Source organism: Zonotrichia albicollis, chromosome Z, assembly GCF_047830755.1.
Source record: "Zonotrichia albicollis isolate bZonAlb1 chromosome Z, bZonAlb1.hap1, whole genome shotgun sequence".
In the NCBI taxonomy this organism is placed as follows: Eukaryota; Metazoa; Chordata; class Aves; order Passeriformes; family Passerellidae; genus Zonotrichia; species Zonotrichia albicollis.
The window spans coordinates 60,668,803-60,690,903 of NC_133860.1; the positions used below are offsets into that span (position 1 = coordinate 60,668,803).

The window sequence follows — 22,101 nt, forward strand, 5'->3', positions numbered from 1 at the left end:
TTAATATAGTTCAGTTATGTTTCAGGAAGAAGCCTGCAAAACCTGCCAACAATTTCATTTACACCTTATGTCTTCCTCCTTACACCCCTGTCCTAAGACATTCTGCTGATGTGAAACTGACAAAGAATACGTAAGACTGCTTTGAAGGAGGTCTGCACCCCCTTAACTTTGCTTTCTATATGGACAAGGCAGCTCTTCTCCCCCTTGTTGTTGAGGTGAAGCAGTCAACAGAAACTACTGTTCCTCTTACAACTACCCCTGGTCTAGTAATTTCGTCTTGCACATCCACTTCTAACCACACAAAACATTCAATTTGAGAAAGACCAAAGGAGTCCTCAGGCAGAGCTACCCATCTATGTAATGGGCATTGAGCCAAAACCCTCTTGTAGGACGCTCACCAGCCTAATTTTCCTACATTCACGTTGCTACTAAGAGGCAGCCTTCTCGCTGCTAAACTTCCTGTTCAATCTGCCCTTTATGTGAAGCCCCCACTTAAACATGTTCACTGCAGCTGTTTGATTGCTCTTTTACCCATGTTCAATTGCCTCAGGTTGCCTCTTCCTTGAATTCATCATCAATTCTTATCATTGCTAGTCATACAATAAAATGAGACGCTCATCATGCAAGACAGACTTGCTTCATCAAAATAACATGAAACCTTTAAGTGACTGTGAATGCTCAAAAGCCTCTCTTCAGATCAACTGATTTCCTTTAAAGAAAAATTAATCCAATCCACCCATCTCAAGTTCAGCATCCTTCAGAGCAGTATTCCTCCTCCCCCTCTCTCCTTCATTTTCCTCCGAGGCTTGGCTACAGAAAAGAACAGCATGTGCCTGCTTTTCTAGTGCATCTACATCTAGTCTATTCAAAAAATAAAATAATTTATTTGCGCAGTGATAAACACTTTGCTTCAGTACTTTTTAACACAAAAGTAATACAGCAGCTGTAATATAAAAAATAACTCCTTCAAGTCAACCCTGCTAAGTATACTCAGAGCATTGATAAAATTGGACTGGAGACAGGCATTCATGTTTCAGCAGTCAATTGTCTACAGTCCTTCAGAACACATTAGAAAGCAATTCTCCCCCCTTTTAAAGTATGAAGACAGTGACGAACACTTTCACAACACCCCAAGTTCCTCTAAAACTCTTTTAGGCACTACACAATACAAGGCCGGTATTAAAACCAGGAGACACAAGATGGCTAATATTAAACAGTTATGGCAGCAGCAAACACATTTTAATGAACATGGCACAGGGAACAAGGGCCACACCAGCCCTCATCTCTATCTACAGGCACACAGAGGCATAGGACGAGGAACACACACCCAGGGGTAAGGCGGTGACCAAAGATAAGTGCTTACATCTGTTTATGTAAGGCAACAGTCTGTAATGCTTGCTAGAATCATAGCTAGGAAATGCACTTATTGCACTAATGAATTACATGATAAACTGCTATTCACTACCTGAACTCAGGCTGTCAAGTGTAATCAAGAGCTGCAACTGAGTTGCTGAAAACTGATTTGAATAGGCAAAGTATATCACTCAAAAGTGAAAATTAGTCTCACTCGAATTCTATCCAAGCACTCACTGACACTGACCAGAACCCAGTAGGTTTCTAAAATGAAACATGATGGAGTATGCAAAACAGACTGGCACAAGATTTTCCTTAGCACTATGGTATGCTAAGTTTACATTTAATTTGTCAAGCTAAGTTCACTGAAAATAAAGTAACAACAATTAAAAAAACCCTCATCTGGGCAGTATCTCAAGGGAGTACTTCAACACCAGGGTTCTTTTTTTTCCATTACTGTCATTTAATTCCACATTATGCTTCATGCCTAAAAGGTAGGTCTAAAAATCACATGAAGCAGAGGAAGTATCTCAGTGCTATTCCTAATAGTTTGAAAGTATAATCCTGAACTTCAGGAAAACTGTCACCTCAAAGGTGTATCACAGAATGAAATATGTTCTCCTTGTCAGTGGTGTAAAGGAAAAAGTATTTTTCTAAAAGTGCACTGTAATTCCAGTGAGGAGAAACTCAAGAGGCAAAAAAAGAAGCCCCTTCACCTCCACCTCAGGGTCAAAAGGTCTGGCACAAGTACCTCCAGGGTTCGTGCAAGCTTGCTCAAGCTAATGGGTGTTACATGGACTCCTCTGCCATGGACAATCAATTACAGCAACAACTGCTGATTAGCAGTATTTCACCACCAAGAACCACTGCTCCTAGGAAAGCAACTTCTTGCTGGGCAAAGGGATTAAATGAGACATTTAATCCTTCTTTTTGCTGTAACAACTCTATGGAACATGATCTGATTTTTTTGAAACCATTTTAGGGCTAATATTTTATCACCATAAAGAAACCTCTGATATACAGGTTAAAAAAGGCACAGTAAAATATACAGAAAGTAAGTTGGACTACATATTCAATTTCTCATCTCCTTTTTCTGATTCTAAATCAGCTCAACTTTTTTTTTCCCTTGATGGGATATTTGAAACATTTCTGTCTTTTCCCTATTGTGACCAGCCACCATGTCCTCAAGACTTCCAACAGACCACCACACTACCACAGAACTTCCAAAACACTCGCAGCATCAGAATTGCTAGCAAGCTTCAAAATAAATTTATTTTGTTTGGTTATATGACAGCACAAGTAAACTGACAATTATTTTTTTGCAAAACAGAACAAAAGATAATTTAACAGTAATATTTATGTACAAGCTACACAAAACAACGGAGTGCTTTGTTCCTCTGGTGCACAAATGCCATATAACATTATATGGACTGTGTGATGTAATTTTTAAGCTATAAAACTCTGGCCTAGATACACAGAAAATTCACCAGTGTCTTGAACACTGAATAACTCATATTTGTTAGTAAAATCCCTTTAGATGCCCAGACAGTTCTATCCAGGTTCCAGCTTCTCACTCAAGCTAATGGGAGAACCCAAATTTAAAAGACAGTGATATAGCTATTGACATATAATGAATTTATGTATATACTAAATTATCTCATTGCTTGTTTGATCTGCTACTTATTTTATTAGTGGTTGTAGTCATTTGCTTGAGCACTTCCTGCAATTCCATCTACAACAGCCCTTTTCACCCTTCAAAAAGCCCCATTACAGTATTACAGTAGAAATTTAATATTTGATTACATCTTTCAAAAATGCATCTGTATTTTAACACGGTAAAAAACAGCTCAGAAACATATCTATACCTTCAACGAGCTGCTATTAATCAGATCATCTAAGTAAAATATTTGACTAAATATGCCGTATGAGTGAGGAAAAAGCAGCATCTAATCTCAGTTATTTTCGTCAAATGTAGGGAAACACATTAGTATTACAGTTACCGGTATTTCCTATACACTGATTTAAGTCTAAAAGATGACTGTCAGCCCTAGAGGATTAAGTAAGATCCATCTCACAACCATACCTAAAGCAAGCATTTAAGGCATCACTTTTTCCCAGATTTTCTTTATTTTTTTTATTTTTAACCAGTTATTGCAGTCTAGAAGAGACATATATACGTAACAGGTGTGGGAAAAGTCTGCCTAGGGTCTCACTTAAATTATTTCTCAAGTTTTTATCTCGCAGACATGAAATAATCACTCCATTCATCAATGCAAGTTCAGAAACAAAACCGGAAAACTTACAGTTTAATGCATATCCAGCTTCAGAGTTAAATGTCACAGGGCTTCACGTTCTCCTGGAACGCTCTCCTACGGAAGAGTTACAATTCTGGTAAGCGCACAGGGAGGATTTGCCTGAAAACCACACGCTCACCCCAAGAGCCAAGCGCCACATTTCAAACAGCAGCTGTTAAACGCGAATTTACCTCTCTAGACGCGCACGACAATCCCTGCTGTCTGTCGCACCCCAGCTCCCTGCTACCCCGGCCGGAGGGCCTTACACCGCTCCCCGGGGCCCGGCACGCCGCCCGGGCACCTCGGCGGCGTCGCGGCATCCCCGCCGCGGCACCACGCTCTGCGCCGGCCGCAGCGCGACCCCAGGCCCGGGCCCGCCGCGGCACCTGCCCCGCCGCCGCACGCTCGGGGGACGGGCCGGGGGCGCACGGCATTAAAAGAGAACCAAAAGCCTTCCAGCCCAGCCGCCAAAAGCCTTACAACCAACCAAAAAAAATCCAGAAAACAAACCCCACAAAATCCAGGAAACCCAAACCCCTCTGGTTTGTTTTTTTGTTTGTTTGACTGGGGTTTTTTTTTCGCCCACCAGGAAATTTGTGGCTCGCTCCTCTTTGTCCGAGCGTCGAGCGCGACCGCGGCTGAGCATCACCCGCCGCGCCCGCGGCACTGCCCGCTCCCGAGGCGGCGCGGCCGGAGCCTCCCCCGCATCGCCCCGCCCAGCACGGGCCCCGCCGCCCCCGGGCACCTCGCTCGGCCCTCGCTCGCCGCTGCCCGGCCGCGGCGCCGGCGGTGCGGAAAACACCGGCGGTCCCCGGCGGCTGCGCAACGCAACCCCCGCCATGGCTCCCAGCGGGCCCCCGGGAAAGGGAGTGGCCGCTGCCCAGCCCACCGGCAGGTACGGGGCAGGGCGACTAGCGCGGCACCCCACAGCCCTGCCCCGCCACTCACCGCTGCCCACGGCGGCGCCCGCTCCTTTGTGTGCCCGCCGCGCCCCGGCACCTCCGTCTCCCGCTGCCGGGCGCCCCGCGCCCCCTCCCCGCCGCGCTGGGGGCGGAGGAGGACGCAGCCGAGATCCGCGGAGGAGGCCGCTACCGCCCGCCCGTCACATGCAGCAAAAAGGCGCGGCGCAGGCTCCCGGCGGCTCCCCGGGAGCCCGGCCGGCAGCGTCCGAGGCGAGCTCGGGGGTGAAGATGGCGACCTCGGCGGCGGGGGAGGGAATCCCCGGGCCGGCCCGCTCCGCTCCGCTCCGCGCTGCCGGCTGGGCTGGGCGCGCCGGGGAGGGGAGGGGACAAAGAGCGGCTGCCGCTGCCCGTCAGCGCTATCGCTGTGCCGCCCGCTCCTCCTCCGCCGCCTCCGCGCCGGCCAACCTCCGCCCGCTCCGCGGCGCGCCCGGTCCGGCCCGCTCCGCTGCCGCCGTCTGGGGCTCGCTGCCCACCGCAGCGCAGGGACCCTTTCCCAGCCAGAATGTGCTGGCATCGCCACGGCCTTAAGGGGTGGCGGAAAGCAGGTCACGAAAGCTGATGTGCTTGTGGTCGGACAAGGAAATGAGAAGGGGATCTTCTGACCCCCAGCTGTTGAAGGCAACAAGCCTACTCTACCTGTCGGTAACATTCCAGGGTCCTACATCCCCCGTTCCCCCGGCAGTCATTTCAGTTGCTCCCAGAGAGGTGGTGAGTCATCATGGGTTCTCCGCACCTGTAGCTGGTTTACTGATTCAAAATAGGTATGGTGCCCCTGCGACTCTCAAAGTGAGCTATCTCTGCTCCGTTCCAACAAATCATACCTTGGTGAAAAGGTCTGATTTTTCACCATAGTGAAAAATAAGGGGAAAGTGCTGAAGGTGGCAAGCATGACTCAAATATGAAACACGACAAACCTACAATATCAGATATTCCTTGCTAGATGCAGAATTATGGCTGGAAGCTATACCTGGTGACACTATGTTGCTGCCAATCCATAGTTCTTTACAGAGTTAGGCTTCCATCTCTCCTGTGCACGACTTTTCCTGGTTTTGCACATCGTGCCGCTCATTCGGTGTCATGAGTTAAAGTGAAAAACGTGCCAGATACTTTTTTTTTATTGTCAACATATTTATGGCTTATTATTTCTTCAGGCTGTGTTTTTACATTTTTGGATATTTTTCTGAGAGGGCTTTGTGCCCACCAATATACTTATGTCTAATTTGCCTTCAGAAGGACATGGTGTGAGAAGTGCCTTCATCAGGCATACCCTGACACTGATCTTCCATTCAAGAGTCAGTCACTGAAAACCAGTTTCAGCTCAGTGCCCTGCAGATGGTGTTTTTGCTGTGTGTCTTTAGAAGATGAACACCCTTATTTTAGAGCCCTAGAATCATCAAGGCTGGAAGAGACCTCTAAGATTGTCAAGTCCAACCATCATCCCAGTACTACCATTGTAAGCCCTGAACCATTCACCCACATCACCCAGCACTGAATCCAGATGCCTCTTAAACACCTCCAGAGATGGTGACTCCACCACCTCCCAGCACACCTATTCCAATGTGTGGCATGTCCTAATAGTGAAAAAAAAATTTCTAATATCTAATCTGTTTCTTCTGTCTCAGCTGAAGGCCATTTCCTCTGATCCTCTCACTGCAGGGACAGTAGAAGTGACCAGCTCCCACCTCACTACAGCCTCCTTTCAGAGAGTTGTAGAGAGCAATGAGGTCTCCCCTGGGCCTTCTCATGACTAAACAAACCCAGGTACCCCAGCATCTCCTCATAACACGTTTGCTAGACCTTCATGAGCCTTGTTGCCCTTTCCTCCACCAGCTCAATGTCCTTGTTAAAGTGAGTGGCTCAGAACCAGACTCGAGGTGCAGCCTCAGCCACGCCAAGTACAGGAGGATGATCACACCCTTGTCCTGCTGGCCACACTGCTCTGGTTCAGGCCCAGATGCCACTGCCTTCTTGGCCACCTGGGCACATGATGGCTCACACTGAGCCAGCTCACAATGAGCATCCCCAGGTCTCTTTTTGCCAAGCATGTGTCTCCCCCAGCCTGTAGTGCTGCAGGGGTTTGCTGAGACCCAAGTGCCGGGCATGGCACTTGGCCTTATTTTAGGTCTGCAAAGAACAGCTGCAGTTGTTATTTCCATTCTGCTGAAGGTTATCATTACTGTTCATGGATTTTACTTCATAAGAATCCTGTTAGGTAGAGAAACTATTATCCCTGCTTTCAAGATGAGAAATAAAGAGACAGTATACCTTGCCTCAGGTCATATATCTATAGTATGTGGTAAAACCAGAAACTTAATCCAGAATTTTGGTGTAGATTCAGTTAGTTTAAAACCACAAGTTCATTTTTTTCTCAAGCTCTGTTTCTCAGGACTCCACTCATAAGAAGCTATTGTGAGAAGGAGCAAAGCAATGTTGAAAAAAGACATGCTAAAATTGAATTATTTTGTTGAATTTGTGCTGAAAATAATGTGTACTTACACGGAAATGTTGAGAGTAAGCAAATTTACACATAAAACATCAGCAGAAATATCTGGTTTCATAAGCATATGAGCCAATAAGGGGAACACCATGCAATGTGTTGTTTCTATATTGTACATTTAAGGTATGAGATGTAAGAACTTCCAGTTTTTATTGGTTACATTTCATGCAGGAGCAGGTGAATTGCAGAAACATCATAAAATCTTTGGCCAAAACTGCTAGCACAGTAATGATATCCCGAAGGACTGCCTACATAAGTAGTACCATTATATTCTAAAGAGTTGTGACATTTTCATCAAGTGCTGTGATAACACACAGTTTCAGCTGTTCCCCACAGCAATTCCTCTCAAATAACAGAGATATGTCAAGTGCATCTACAGTCGTCTGTGTTAGATACTTCTGGTACCACTTCAGAGTTTCAGGCCTCTCCACTGTCATGTGTCTCCACAGACACTGGTGTGCCCAAAGTGACTTTGTGTAGCCAGCAGCACAAACCTGTAAGATGCCAGCCCCTTCAGATCAGGTCTAGCAGCAGAGTCAGGAGATTCATCTGCATTGTGAGAGCATATGCCAAATGCTTGTCAGAGGACAGTCGTGTGCCAGGCTTCTTCTGGCAGTAGTGGTATGTGTTCAGCTGCCATCATTGCTGACAAAGTGCTAATCATGGTGTGTGTGAGAATGAACTGTGCACAGAGCCAGCCGTGCTTGCAAGTGAACTCAAGCCTTCAGAAGATTGAACTCTGTTGGACAAATGTGCTCTCACCAACAGTTTTTAATTCTGTTTTATTATGGTTAGTTCCTCAAAAGTGCAGTCAGGGTGCTTTACCACTTTCCAAGTATCTCATGTCCTTCTGACTAAACACTGACAATTCTCCTTCAGTGATTTCTTTCTTCAGTGACAGTCTTACCTGTATTACTGACTACTTTTACTAATTACTTCTCCCATATCCAAAGATATCCAAAGATAGACAAGATTTATCTTTCAGAATCCTCTTCCTCTCCTGCTGTCCTCAGTGCTTCATGCCAAAGCCTGAAAGAAATGATCAGGCAGAAATAATTCAACATTTATATGAACCCTTCCTGGTAAATTATATTTTTCCTACTCTGTGGTCCAGAATGCTTGCTAGTTAACACACCAAAAACAACCAGATAGAAACATCTATCATTGCTGGGATTGATGATATGTGTGAAAAAATAAAAGATTGATTTTAAAAGGGAAAAATAATCTCATAATTCCAAATTTAAAAATGTGTTGTCTCCTTTTTTGAATGAGCAATAAAATGTACACACTAATTATGACTAAATAGTAGTGTGTGGGTATAACACTCATGAACACAACAGGATTCCTCCATTTCTGATGTAGCCATGTACAGGTCAGTGAAGGTCTGTATCAGCAGTTAAAAGTCATCAAGATAGCTACTCACTGAGTTCCATTAGCTGACCATAGCTGCATTTCTCACCTGTGGCAACTGTCTACCCTCATACCTTCATAAGGATTTTTTTAATGGAAAGGGTTGTTAAACATTGGAATGTACTGCTCGGGCAGGTAGTGGCATCACCATCCCTGGAGATGTTGAGGAAACCATTGGGAATGGCACTCAGTACCATGATCTAGTTGGCAAGGTGGTGATCAGTCCAAAGGCTGGACTCCGTGATGTTGGAGGTCTTTTCCGAACTAAATGATTGCTGATTCTGTGATTCGTGATGGCAGCCTAGGCAAACTTGCGTTGTTCTGCAGCTGCCAGAGGCAAGGACCCAGAAGTGCAGTCTGTTAATGTCGCTCAAGAGGCAATGTGTTGTGCACTGACTGCTCAGTCTATTGCAAGGGACTGTTCGTGGCCCTTGCAGGAGGAGTCTGCAGTCACAGCTCCCAGTCTTAAGGGCAGCTCAGCCCAGTGAATGGGGGTGGTGGGGCTGGAGCAGAAAGGCTATCTCCTTGCTTGCCTCCTTTTAGGGTAAAAGAGGAAGCTGCTGAGGATATTCACTTTCCACTGTTTCCTCTAATTGGTTCTCTATGAACAAGCCAGGGTAAGGAAAAAACTTGGGCTTTTTTTCCAGAAGAGGCAGAAGTTTCCTCTAGAAGTCCCAACAAAATCTCTTAATCTGTATGTGCTTTGCATCCAAGTCCCTGTATGTGGCTTGATAACTACCCATGTGGAAGCTGATGCACCATGTGTGCTCCCTTAAGGCTTTATAGCTAGTATATGTATTTTTCTGAATTAGATCCAGACAACTGAAACACCACCTGAGGTGCCCTTTCACCAAGTAGTGTGAGGCAGATTTACTACTGACAACAAAATTGTGGGGAGAATGGAAAAGAATGTGTGTCTTCTTGACTCAGTAACTTCTCACTCAACATGTAAAGACCTGAACTTGGCAAAATGGCTCAGAGCTTTTCTGCATAATAAAATAAAGATCCTTAAACAAAAGAAACTCACCACATGGAAATCCAATGGGATTTTCCCAGATAATAGTACTGTTTCTATCAGAAAGGAGCTTTGCTAAGTAGCTGCAGTGATATAGTTGCTTCATTGTGAGTGTGCAATGAAATATCTGCATACCTTCGTTCATTGTCCTTTTTTTCTGACAGAAATGAAACTCCAGGAACAATAGCATTTTTTACACTTGCAAGAACCCTGATGGTAATTAGGTTTCTAATATGTTTTCTTTGGTAACTTCCTTTGATTTTTATTCTGGCTTTGGAAATTTGTAATTATTTAGCATGCATCTTTGTTTCCTCTCTTACCCTCTGGCTGTCTGGTTTGTTTAGGTTGCATATTTCTGTGGTGTTTGTGCTATGTTTGCCCATTGCCCAGTATTAAGCAACTCACAATTTCTTTGGCTTCTCTACTTGCTATTGTGATACAAATTATAAATATTTCCACACTTTTAAAAATCATTATTATTTCTGAAGCTCTAGGGATTAACTTCGGTTTCCGGCTTATGAAAGTACAGTTTTGCTGGGTTAACCATAGATTGGGCATTCCATTAGGCACAGTAAAGAGCAGTCTTTGCATTTTACATATGCTACCATAAAAACAGGTAGGATAGTCTGGGAATAGGAGGAAACACTCTGGAGTCCTTTGTGACATCTACTTTTTCTTGCTGTTAATATTCCTAGTGCCTTGCTAATGGTGCAGAGAGTTTTACAGACTTATCTCATTAGCGCTGCTTGCTAGGTTCAAGTATTTTCCAAGGAAACGTATTTGTCTGGGAAAAACTCCTCTGACTTTTTTGCATCCAGCCAGCACTTTTTTTTCTTGAAAGCTGACATGGATTAAGTTCTTTGAGTTAATTTTCCTGCTACATTTTTTTTTCTTTTTGAATTGCCATTTTCATGAATGCTGAGTTTTCACTCATTTGTGGTTTTTTTCTAATGCAACTGCACCAACCCTGTTCTGTACTGCAAACCAGGTGTACTCGCATTCTAATCACTATGAAATCTACCTTTCCCTGCAATAAACCAGCTTAGTGTAACTGAGGATTAACGACAAGTTGTGAAGCCTTCATCTAATAACAATATAAACCTCCATTGCTTTCTCATACTTCTAGCTGTTTGAACCCATTCTGCCCCATCACCAAAATGAAAGGAACATCAAAACGAAACCATCATTCCCTGTACATTCAGAATAATTCTATTTCTGACTTCTAAGAAGTAAAATGGGATGGTGTATCCAGTGTGAAGGTTATTTTATGCTTCTTTCATTATTTCTGTCATATCCATTAAATGTTCCCTGGTTCTTAAACACAGGGAATTACCTCAGTCTGATCATGACCTTAAAACTTGAATGACTTAGTGGAAGACATACCACTTTCTTTAGTGAGAACAGTTTTTTCGCCTTGTAAAAAATTTCAGGTCTTAACAGAGGGCTGTATATGTTTGGGTACAGTTTCTTTATACTAGGGGCTTTCATGTTCAATCCCACCTTACAAAATACAGTGTATCTTTGATTTTGTTTTTCTTCTCCTACGCTGTTTATAGTCGCTAGTTAAGTTTAATTATTTAATGTTAGGCAGGTGAATAGAATCTTATTCAGCTGATGGAAAGGTAACCTAAATGATGGGTTAACTCTAAAAGCCTCTTGCTGTAGTATTTGCTGTGCCATCAATCACACCATTAAAATGCCTTCCTGGTTTATGTAACTTGCAGTAAGTTGCATCAGCTCATACACTGATGGTATTTTTGATCTCTTGACAACCTGCTAGATTTATTTGGAATTGTTTTCAGTCCTAGTCCGCCACAGATTGCCAACATTTATTTTGAACAGGATATTCATATTCATGAGAAGAAAACAACCGCCCTCAGCATCTGAACAGTGACTATAAGCCTGAAGCATATGCTTTGAACTTGCAACTGAGATGTCAGACAGTGATGAGTAGAGGTGTTTATTTAATGTCCACAGTACAGGTCAAAAGAGGTGGGGCTCACAACAGAAATGGTTGATGTGCTTGGATAACTGCTTAGATTTTCCTATAACAAGAATCCTACTAACTGCGAGCAGAATTGTGAGTCTTTCAGAAAATCTCATGTCAAGCCAGAGCAGTCACCTCAAAAATTAAATTCAGCTGCTATTCATGCCTCAGAAAATGTGTGTGTGAAGTTACAGAGGTTTTTTTATCATTTGCCATCAGCTTACCTGATTCATTCTTGGGGAAGGTGCAGATCTGCACGTCCAGCTGCACTGTCAGACAGAATTTGCCACAACAGGGCATGGGTGTCTGCACAGGCCTGCACCCAAACACCTGCCTTTTCATTCCTAAACCAAACAAGCCCACTGATAGCAAATAACATTGACAATGGTGTAAGAGAACAATTTCCTGAAGATGAAATGGATGTTAGTATGCATTCTGAATGCTAGTCTCCAATTTGCAAAGGGAAGAGATATCTTGGTCTGTGCCAAAATTACAAAAGAAGACAAAAGTATGCATGTAGGTTGAAATATGACTAAGATGGACTATCAATAAGAGAACAGTACTTCCATTAATTTTATAACGCATGTATTCTAATTTCTTAGACTTTCTATCATGCAATTGATTCCCCAGTGTGTGGTAAAATGTCTAATGACTGAAGTATTTCTTGCACAGGAGACATCCAGTCAGTCCCTACTATGTAATTTATGTAATTTCTGCACAGTATAGAAAAGGGAAACAAGATTGTGTTGGTTTCCATCTCCTGGACAGTATTTCTCTTATATTTTGGGCTACCTCTTTTGCTCAACTTGCAGTCTACAAATCTGGGAATTTACCTGTTTATGATAAATGCACAGATAGCTACAGCATGTACAATTTGAACTAAGGTAATAAGAGCCTTACTTATGCAGACACAAAAAAAAAAAAAAAAAGGAAGAAGAAGAAGAACTCTAGCACAAAAATGAGAAAGAGAGCAAATAAAATAAGAGGAAAATAGCTATAGAGAAATCTCTATTTTCACATTTATGCATTTGGGAGAATTGGCCTAGAAAATGGGTCTATCCAATTACTCAACTGATAGGATGAAAATCACACCTGCCATAGGCAGCCGGAATACATTTTTTCCAACTTTATACCTGTAGCAATATATAGTGGCAATAAGATCTGCCATCTAATCATACTGTAATCCAAACATTCTGTTAAACTCTATTTCCTCTGTGTGTTGAGCAACTGCCTTTTCTCCCCTGTGGCACAAAGTTAAGAAAGCATCATTTAATCAGCTGTTTTCTTTCCCATTACTATATAATTAATTTATTTCCTTTTGTCAAAAAACCATGCAAAATGTGGGAAGCTTTCCTCAGATGTAACTGCTGATTTCTCAATAGCAACATTTCTGTCTAACATATCAGAGCATCATGACATTTAACCTGAATTAAGTACCATCTTACTATTTTGAAGAACAAAAGAAAATACAAACATATTTCTAAACTAAGGGGATGTAATGCCTCGGAAATTGGGCTGGAAGAAAAACAGTTCAGCTGTTTGAGTTAAATGGTACATTGCAAACTAAAAGATAATCAATTATGCCTTCCTGAGAAGTGTCAGAGGAAGTGGGTTTCAGCAGTGTTTGAGCACTCAGTGGCAGCAGTTTGCTGCTGTGCCTTCAGGGCTCTCCCTCCCTGGCAGCAGCAGCAGGTGCAGTGCAGTAAACTGGTACTGGTGTAATGAGAGTGAGATGAGCAAAGCTTCCTTCCTGCTGCCGTGGTATTCGTATCAGGTGTGCCTTCAGTGAGACAAGACTTTAAATAAATTTTATTATGATAACAAACACTTCAGATGGCACAAAAATTATTTTAACTGATATTTATTGCTCTCTGTTGTATTGCAAGTACTCCCAGAACCTCCTTTTTATGTGGGACATCAACAGAAGCGCAGCAGGAAGTGATTGCAGTGCTGAGAAACATCTTCCCTTCCATTCACTCACAGAAATTTCGGAACATTCAGACTTCACAACTTGTCTCACAGAGGTCTTACCTCCATCTTGTTCTGGAACTGTTTAAAGAAAATATTTGAGGTGAAAGTAATGAAACAACCACACTAACTCATACAATTAAGTTTCTGTGGGGAAAAAAAAGTGAAGGAATGCACACCTGATTTTCTCCTTTAAATAGAAGCATTCAGCTCCTGCTAATTAGCAATTTGAGTAGAGCTTGGTCGACTCTGAGTAACTGCAAAGGAAAAACAGGCACAGCATGATAAGATTGGGTGAACAAATTTAAAAACAATCTATGCTTTAAATCGATAGTAAATATAATTCAGGTTCTAAATTAGATCTGGATGTTCTCCAGATATTGAACTCCCATTGAAATTTACAGCAACTTCAGGAACATCTCATATTAAAAAGCAATAGAATTTTTATTGTGTCTGAGTAGATTTCAGCTATTCAATCCTATATGGTTCATTTTGTAAACATAGTACACTAGTGTATGAACCAGTTAGGTATTCTATCAAACCAGGTTCAACAGTTTGACAGGCTATCCATTGCTAAATAGCACAAATGATACTTTTTTAAATCTCCCAAAACCAGTCTGAGCAAATTCTTGATGAATTGTGTTCCAGTTTAAAAATCCCTAACAGAGAGACTGATTAGAGTGCACATACGAAATCAAAACCAAACAAAAATAAATAAGAAGAGTTATAATGAAAATGTTCAGGACAGCAGCAGAGAACAACTATATAAAATATCCCACTCATTTATATATTTAGGAAAGCATTCCAAAGATTTCTGTGCTGAATACAAGACTGAAAGTGGAAAAGGTCTTTTCCTCAATCAGCCACAGCTGAGCTGCCCGTGGCAATGATATCTAAATAGGACTGTGTCCTGGAGGATATAAGGATGTGTCATTTTGGCAGGTATGTACTCTGGTGCTTTGTCTCCGCCATGTGATTGCTTCCCCGTTGGTTTTTGTGTCTCTAACCCAAATACACACTTGGAAACAAGTTAATCACCACTTGCTTCATCAAGGGTGTTGCAGCCCACCTGTGGGACAAAACCAGAACTGGCTGTGTCATCCTCGTTGTTGACACAGTGCATTGCCCTGTCCAGGAGCAAGGAATTCAAAACATCAAGGAGTATCACACTGTTATGGCTGTTATGGACTTTATTGGGTAGAAGAGAATGTGTAGGACACCAAAAGCAAGGGAGTTGTGGGAGTAAGACTGGGAATGATATTCTGCTTCATAACTGCCACCCCCAGGGTTCACAGATTTATCAGCAGCCTGTTATATATTGTAGTTTCATTTTGAGGCCCTGTCCCCATGGCACTTCAAGTGCGGATAGCCAGATCTCTGTTTAAATCCCAATCTTGCTGGAAAATAGCCCAATTTACCCATGCTGAGTAGGATCATGTTTAAAAACTATTTAAATCCTCTCAGGCACTGAGCTTTTGTTTAAAGATGTTTTTTAACCGGAATGCTGCCAGTGCTAGAGCAACTTCAGTAATGTGGAAAACGAGTGGGAGCAACAGCAAAGACATGTTGCTGGCAACCAGTGCTGCTCAAACCTGTTCCACATAGTTGCCAGAGCTTTCCATGTAATGTTACACCAGCAGATTCACACCACTCAGAAAAGGTTGGAATTTTTTGACAAAAAAATATTTCTAACCTCTAGCAAAAGTTTACAGATTGGTATTGCAAGAGACTTTATAAGATATTTGCAAGGGCAAATCACATTTAATATCTAGGCATGTGTTAATGGATATTCAAACAAAAACAAGTACTAATTTGTAATTTGGGTTACAGGACAGATTTGGAGGGCTCCTCCAAGTTTTTTCCCCCAGCTCATTCTAGGTTTGGAAAATAATATGACCTTTCCTGGGAAATGAAATTCTTTATCTCCCATGCCACTTCTTCAAGAAGGCAGATGTACTTATGATGACATAATGTGATGAAATAAAAGGAAATAAGTAGGAATGGAAGGATATATCCTAAAGGCCTATTTCTGTCCCCAGTGAAATAAATTTAACAATTCTCATTTACTTCAGTGGGACCTGGGTTAAGCTTAAGTAGTATTAAAGGAACTTTAATAGCAGAATAGTGATCTACCTTAGGCAAAAAGAGAGTGGGGGACTTTCAAAGTATCAAATTGAGAGACATGGGGTTATATTTATTTTATTGTCCATTTATTATGCCCAGACAATCTGGTGCAGGAACACAATAACTAAATATGCTCTGGTCTTCCTTTACCAATTTCCTACTACTAGTTCTCTCAGATGAGACTTAAAAAGAATACAAACACATACACACACAACCCCAAACCCTCCTCTTGAAGCTATAAAATTCATCCCTCCCTTCCCTAAACTACCTCTGCATTAAACATGTAAGTTTATAATCCAGGAACAAGACAGAATCAGTTTCCGAAAATGTTTGAAAAAGACGACTAGTGCTGGATCCTCATTTGTCAGTACAAAAATAAACCTATTTTAATATACTTGTTTAAGTTTCAGATAAACCTGTTATGATACAGAGATCTCAAAATATAGTAGAGTGCCCTAAAAACTGACTTAGGCCACTTGAATTCACTGATGTACAATAAAAGATGTAAATTGAACAGCTATGCTATAGAACATTTCACTTCAATATTGCTCAGAAATTTTAGTCTGTCAGACTCTGGCCATACAAGGACTGTTTGATTGTTGTATTTATATTCTCTATGGAGAATTAATAAATATTTAGATCAAATCCACGTGCATGCATGCATGCATGGTTGACAGAGGAAAGAACCATTTCCATGAGGCTTCAACAACCCCATACTGCTGTGAGGATATAAAAAAATAGAGATGTTCCTTCCAAACTGAGTATGTACTGGCAGGAGCACATTTGCAAATAACAGTGTAGAAATACAAAGTAATCATAAAAATAACCTTTTAAAACTGCCTGTAAAAGAGCAAGTGGTTGATTAAAAGCATCCCCATTGTTCTTGTTTATTCCCTTTTGGATCAGTGGTTCTGCTGCAATTCATATTGTATTTTTGAGTCACTGCCAATGCTGCTATCTGGAGAGAAAAAACTGAAGCAACTTCAGTGATTGCTGTCTTTATATAGTCACAATATGCCGATACTGCAAGGCTGCTAATTCTGTAAGCTTCCTTTTTATCATTTTGTGCTTCTATTATCCCGGATAAAATAACTACTACAGAAAATGTTGTGAATAGCTCTGTAATGTCTCCTCAGGCTGGCAGCAGGGTGCTATAGAAAGCTGTGTTCTTAGCTGCTGCTTCTCCTACACATCTTTCCCAGTTGTCACTTCTCTCTGCTGTCTTTGGTGAAGTGGGTTTGCAATTGCCAACAGTTATAAACCTCTTGCAGCAATGCAGAAATGAAAAAAAGAGAGCTACTGGCCAGGAGGAATGAAAGTGCCCATGGAAGAAGGACCCTTTCCTCAGGATCCTCTTCAGCAAGGGAATAATTTCCTTGGCTTGTGATTTTTACTGTGTTAGACTGCATGAACATCCATTCTTTGATGATGCAAAGGGTCCCCATATCTGTTAACCAGAGAAAAAGAATAAAAACCAAATTCCCTAACTTGCTTGAAACACGTACTGTAAACAGACAAAATGCAATGCAAGCAAGTCTCTGTGATTCAGGCCTGCAAACAAACTCAGAAAGATGGTATAGTACATTGCTTATCTTTGACTCTCAGGAGATATTTGTAGGATTTAGCTTTCTCTTTTAGATTTTCCCTGAAAATATAATTGCGATAGCTCTAATACATTGCTAAGGCCTTGGCCCTTCACACATCCATGTCAAACTTCATACAGACAAGTTGTCTCATTCATTTAACATGTCTGAAAGTGCTAAGCCGCTCGTGTCTGACACTGCCTGTCGCTGTGCTCCTCTAGCTTTGTGCTGCTCGCACTCACCCACTTTGTGCCTGTTCTGAAGGGAGTGCAGGCAGCCCAGCAGTTAAATGCTGCTGACATGACATGACCTGGTAGTCCACCTCCAGAAGATGCAGTTTTGCCTTACAGATTGCCTGTGGATAACTCCAGAATGGCAATCTGCCTCACAAACTAAAAATGCATATTTTTCTTCTTTATCCCCTAGTATGGGAATAGTATGGGAATAGCCTTCAGTAAGACTGTTCACAAATTTGAATGTAAATTGATGTACTGCTGTGCATGGAGAAGAAAATACAAAATGTTGATATTGCTCTATGCTTTTTCACTTCTCTGTCTGATAGAACAATTCAGATTAAGAGTTTAGGGTTTTATTTTTGTTTTGGACTTCAGTATGAGGAGAAAATTAATTGTGGAGAGAAGAAGCATTCACTCCATTCAGAGATGAACTGGTGAACATGAGAGGAGGCTCAGGATGTTGCAAATGTTTTAAGTCTTAAAATGTCTTGTTACTAGCCAGAAGCTTTTATTATGCAAAGAAATAGTTTTCCTGCCTCATGTAAGCTGGCCTACTTTATTAAAAGTCTAAGTTTAACAAAGCTATTTTTATTTTCAGGAAGTCATAGTTTATATGATTTAAAACATGAATACATGGAGGACAGCCCTGGGGAAATTAGGCCCATATCTGAAAATGCAGCAAAAGATCACTTGTGCAAGTTTTTAATTTAACAAATTCTATTTGCAGAAGCCAGAACTAGTAGTGTTCATGCTCCTAGTTTATTCACTATAGCAGTCTCTCAGCGCTCAATGTCCTCCTCTGTTTTATTAATGTTTTTAGCCTTGTTCTCATAATTTACCATTTCTTATAGTTCTCCTTTCCTGTAATTAAGCATCTCTATTATGCAAAAAAACCATGTGTGAATAATGAGATGCCTTCCAAAGACAGTCACTTAGATTGAGGTCATGAGAATTAGTCTTCTTGAAATACTCTCAGCTCTGCCACCAACTTTATCTGACACCTTCAATAAACCACTTAACCTCTCCACACCTGTTATTCCACCTGTCAAAGGAGAATGGCAACACTTTCCAAGCTTGCCAGCTACATTTTACTACCGAGGAATTTTTGCAACTCGTGAATACAGAACATCTCTCAAGAGCCAGGTGTTACTGCCCAGGCCTTGATGGGCTTGGCACAGTAGGGGGGACAGACATAACCCTGGTCGGAGCTGGGAGTTTGTGCAGCTGGCTGACCATGGCTACTTTGCAGGTCAATACTATAGTGGAGGCCTACAATCACTTTATTGCAGAATTTACCTCATAGGTTTGTAGGTCTAGGGGTTATTTGACAGGTAAATTTGTTAGCAGAGTCCTATTCCTATACTAATCTGACAGAGAATCATTTAGAAACTCCAAAGTAAAAACATTAGCAATTTTTCCCCCTCCCAAGGGTTTTAATCTATTACAATTGTCCAGCCTTTTTGTTTTTTGTGCATCTTGAAAATTAACATAATTTTTAGTATGTATACAATATTACTCTCAGTTTGAAGATTTTCTGAAGTCAATAAATGTATGGAGCATTTGGGAAAACTGGAAAATGATCTTGAAAAGGGGTAGTTGTCACTCTGCCAATCTGACTTGTTTTCCTGACTCTTCTCTTTTCTCTTCTCCTTTTCTTTTCTTTTCTTTTCTTTTCTTTTCTTTTCTTTTCTTTTCTTTTCTTTTCTTTTCTTTTCTTTTCTTTTCTTTTCTTTTCTTTTCTTTTCTTTTCTTTTCTTTTCTTTTCTTTTCTTTTCTTTTCTTTTCTTTTCTTTTCTTTTCTTTTCTTTTCTTTTCTTTTCTTTTCTTTTCTTTTCTTTTCTTTTCTTTTCTTTTCTTTTCTTTTCTTTTCTTTTCTTTTCTTTTCTTTTCCTCTCCTTTTTGCTCCCAAGGCTCTTTCTCAAGAGCTGTTTAACTGATGGTACAGTTCCCTTTTGCTAAAATACTGCCAGTCTTCCTGACACTAGCAATTAGTTTCCGCTGTTGTGAGCTATGTTATAACATTGTGCTGCAACACTAGGGGAGTAACAGCTGTTGAATAAAAGATACATCTAAATTTCACCAGTTTTTTAAACCAAAAAACCAATGGTTCACAAGAGGGCTGTTTTATGGAAAGGAGTCAGGAGAGATAGCTAGTTCCTTGGAGGGCCAGTAAAAGAGAGAAAGTCACCTAGCTGAAAGGAATAGGCTCACCTTGGCACTAGATTTCTCCTTGTGTAATTCTGTGCTGAGAGCTTATTAACGATGGACTTTATGAGCCCCATTTCTTAGCTCATAGTTTATCTGAAGCAGTGATGAGAAATCCCAGGGTACAAACTCAATTCCACCACTAAATTAGACACCAAAAACATAAGGGATACAAGATTCAGAGGTGCAAAGGCTTTGTCCTTCTGTCTAGATGCCTCTAGTTTTTTTCACAAGTGGCAATAGTTGGAATATCTCCATAGCACAATCTAGGCCTTATTTGGGTACCTTATGCTGGGAAGGGAGAAAAGGAGGAAAAAAAGAATAATGTATCAGTTGTCAGAGTAATACATTTCATTTTTATAATTGATCTAAATTTCATATTATTGGTATATATTACCAGCAACTTCTATATATGGAGGCAGCTGTTATTTCCTTTAATGTGCTTATTTTACTCCTCTGCCCACATACTTCCTTTGCCTCAAGCATGCCAACATTGATTATGAATCAGTTTACTTTTGACAACTGTTCTGAGTACAGCTTTTAGAAAGCCATGAAATCCTTCCTTTCCCAAGGCATTTTAGGTACCAAAAACGTGCTAATAATATAAAACTTAATGTTTTTAACAAGCTTGTCTACAGTGAAAAAAAGAAAAACTGGTTCATATTGTTACTAAGGCAGAGACAAGGTTATTTTTGTTCAATGCTGTTCACCACAAGGAAAATGAAGAAATTTTATGTGATAGATATCCATAATAACTCTCTGGGACCAGGCAGGCAAAGGTCATAAAGCAAGACATCAGCTACACAAAAATATATGCTCAGATAATTTTAAATGGGAGTGTGAGCTGTGACAGCTGCTGAGAGGGCCTTGATCTAATTTTCATTTGTTTTTCCTCCTTTGTTTTCCTTCAATAATGAGCATGCAGCAGTACCAGTTAGTGAAAATTTCCATAAAGACTACTGGTACCTTAGAGGACTTGAAGCCAGTCTGCAAATGTCCCTAGCTATAACTGAAAGTAAAAACAGCCCAAACCAAAAAGCATTTAATTAATGAGAGTCACATCCAATTGGAAATTCTCAAGGAAATGCAGAGGTATAAAATGTCTGTGGCTTCTTTAAGACCTTTTCCAATCCAGATCTTACCTTTTCAATCCAAATCTATTTTACGCCCTGTTGCTGTTAAAAGAAGCAAATCTGCTTCCCCTGTGCTATCCAGCTGCTCAAGCTTGCTATATGTTTGCATGTTTGTAGGGGTCCCTCAGCCATGAGACATCAACTCTCTGATCTTACTGAAGGCCAATATTTCTTTCTTGAAGGCACAGTTTTCAACCAGATCTACAAGCTTATCTCATTTACCAAAAATTTTCTAATTTTGATAGGAAAGAGAACATGTTCCGGAGACCAAGGCACAATCCCCCTTTTCAGTGCAATTCCATCAGAAGCTTAACCCAAAGCTAAGAAAGTGTCTTGAACACATTTTGCATGACCAGAACTGATTGGTTTTGTCTTCTGTGTTTCCTTATGCAAATTCCTTTAGCGTTTTGGGTGTTGAAGTGTAATTTTATCAAACACAGCTGCCAGTGTCAGCATCTGGTTAAGCCAGCTTCAAACACGATCATTACAGTTGCATGAGAAACCCGCATGTGGCAGCAGGAGGTGTTTGGCTTTGTCCTTGTGCCCCTGCAAGAGCACTAGCCCTACACTTAGGCAGTGTCCAGTTTGTGCTGTGGAGCAGGAAACCCACAGACATAGCTCACACTTTCAGCTGAGTTCAGCACTGACAAGCTGCCCAGTGTCAGAGCCTCAAGACCTAAGTCTCACCTGATGGCTCAAAACATTCAAGTATTACCTGTATGTAAACATGCCAGCACACAAGATCATGCACCATAATCCAGGCATTTTATTAATCACGTAATCATACTTTTCAGAGCTTCTTCTAGGACAAGCTAAAGGCAATCGAGCTGTCTTTTTTCTTTATGTTGTAGAAGTGTACGATATCAAACACAAGTACACACAACAATTATTACAGTGATTTATAAACTTCCAGCAATTTTCTATACTCTTTCCTATCTTGTTGAGGGCACCAGCAAATTTTCCCCAACTTTATTCTGGATAGTGCATGTCTGCCAGATAATTATTGCTCAGAAAATACATTCCATGTGAAATATTTTGTAGCCAGTGATGCTGTATGTAATTCATCAGAGAATTGTAGCATTGCACCGTATCTCCTGGGAGTGACTTTAAGGAGTGATTTCTGATGAAAATTCCTGCTGTGAGAAGCATAAAAATTGGAGCAGTATTGGTCCCTGCAGATGTATTCTTCAGATCCCAGATTTCCCATTTCAGATACAAAGCCTAAAAACTACTACTGTTTCACTGTAAAAACCAGTAGAAAGTAACTTCTCAACCCTATCAAGCCTGACCTATGACAAGATGACAATAAGGGCTATCAAATCTTTTCATGTATG

General features: G+C 41.2%; 1 protein-coding gene across 2 annotated transcripts in view; it reads right to left on the reverse strand.

Annotated features, from left to right (window-relative positions):
- CDC42SE2 (CDC42 small effector 2) overlaps window positions 1–4,375 on the reverse strand; it is an 82,285-nt gene extending 77,910 nt beyond the window's left edge. For both annotated transcript variants that reach the window (XM_014266503.3, XM_005486219.4), the window contains exons 1-2: window positions 4,234–4,375; window positions 3,657–3,722 (exon numbers count right to left, since the gene is read on the reverse strand). The gene's annotated coding sequence lies outside the window, so the exon portion shown is untranslated. The remainder of the gene's footprint in view (window positions 1–3,656; window positions 3,723–4,233) is intronic.
- Between the last annotated feature and the right edge of the window lie 17,726 nt (window positions 4,376–22,101).